Here is a 1,261-nt window from a genome sequence, read left to right on the forward strand (position 1 = left end):
CAAAAAAGAGTAAGATTATCTTGATTCATAGTTACCTCATAAAGATCTTATAATCTTCTGAAGTGTGGTACTCTTTCACTTGAATTTTCTTGTGAAGTTGATGACGATGAGTTGCTTTGATTACTTGTTGTTTGTGGAGTAGTTGGCTCTTCTCTTTCTTCCTCGATCCTTGGCTGCTCTACGTCTTCTTCTTGAAAGTATGGGAAAAAGTTGTAGTCCTCAGCATGTAGTCCCCAGTCCCATTCTTCTCCTTCATCGAATATGACATCTCTGCTGATGGTTGTTTTCCCTGTATTTGAATTGTATAACTTGTAGCCTTTCGAGTTGTTGTCGTAACCAATAAAAATAAAATTCTCGCTCTTGTCATCCAGCTTACTTCTTTTCTCGTCGGGTATGTGTACATGAGTTATGCATCCAAAAACTCGTAGATGAGAGATGTCAGGCTTCCTTCCACTCCATGCTTCTTGTGGTGTCTTTCCCAACACACTTCTTGTTGGTGATCGGTTAGCCAAATAAACAGCACATGCAACCGCCTCTGGTGAAAATATTGATTTTGTGACTCCAAGCAAACTTCTCATTTTAATAAAGTCTTCACTCTTCAGTGGCTTGGTGAAAATATTTGCAACTTGGTCTTGAGACTTCACGTACTGCACTTTTATCTCCCTTCTTTCGATGCATTCTCTGATGTAGTGATAACGCATATCAATGTGCTTGCTTCTATCGTGGAAAACAGGATTTTTTGCTAGCGCGATTGCAGACTTGTTATCAATACAAATCTTAATCGCCTCTTCTTGTGGTAAACTTAACTCCTTTAATAGATTTCGAAGCCAAATTGCATGACAAACACATGAGGTTGCAGCCACGTACTCTGCTTCGCAAGTAGAAAGAGTGACAATTTGTTGTTTCTTTGACATTCAAGTGAAAGCTCTGTCTCCTATGAAGAACACGAACCTTGTAGTGCTCTTTCTATCATCCATGTCTCCAGCCCAATCACTGTCGCTATATCCTAGAAGCTTGAAATTGTTGGATGATGAGTAAAATAAGCCAAAATCAATTATAACTTTGATATAGCGCATAATCCTTTTAGCAGTCTTCAAGTGGGTAACAGTCGGAGTCTCCATGTAACGACTGACAAGTTCAACAGCATAAAGAATATCAGGTCTTGTGCATGTTAAGTAGCGCAAACTTCCAACCAAACTCTTGAAAAATGTTGGATCAATTCTTTTTCCCTCATCAAATTGTGATAGCTTGACTCCACATT

The sequence above is a fragment of the Phalaenopsis equestris genome, unplaced genomic scaffold (genome assembly GCF_001263595.1).
Source record: "Phalaenopsis equestris unplaced genomic scaffold, ASM126359v1 Scaffold000761, whole genome shotgun sequence".
NCBI lineage: Eukaryota > Viridiplantae > Streptophyta > Magnoliopsida > Asparagales > Orchidaceae > Phalaenopsis > Phalaenopsis equestris.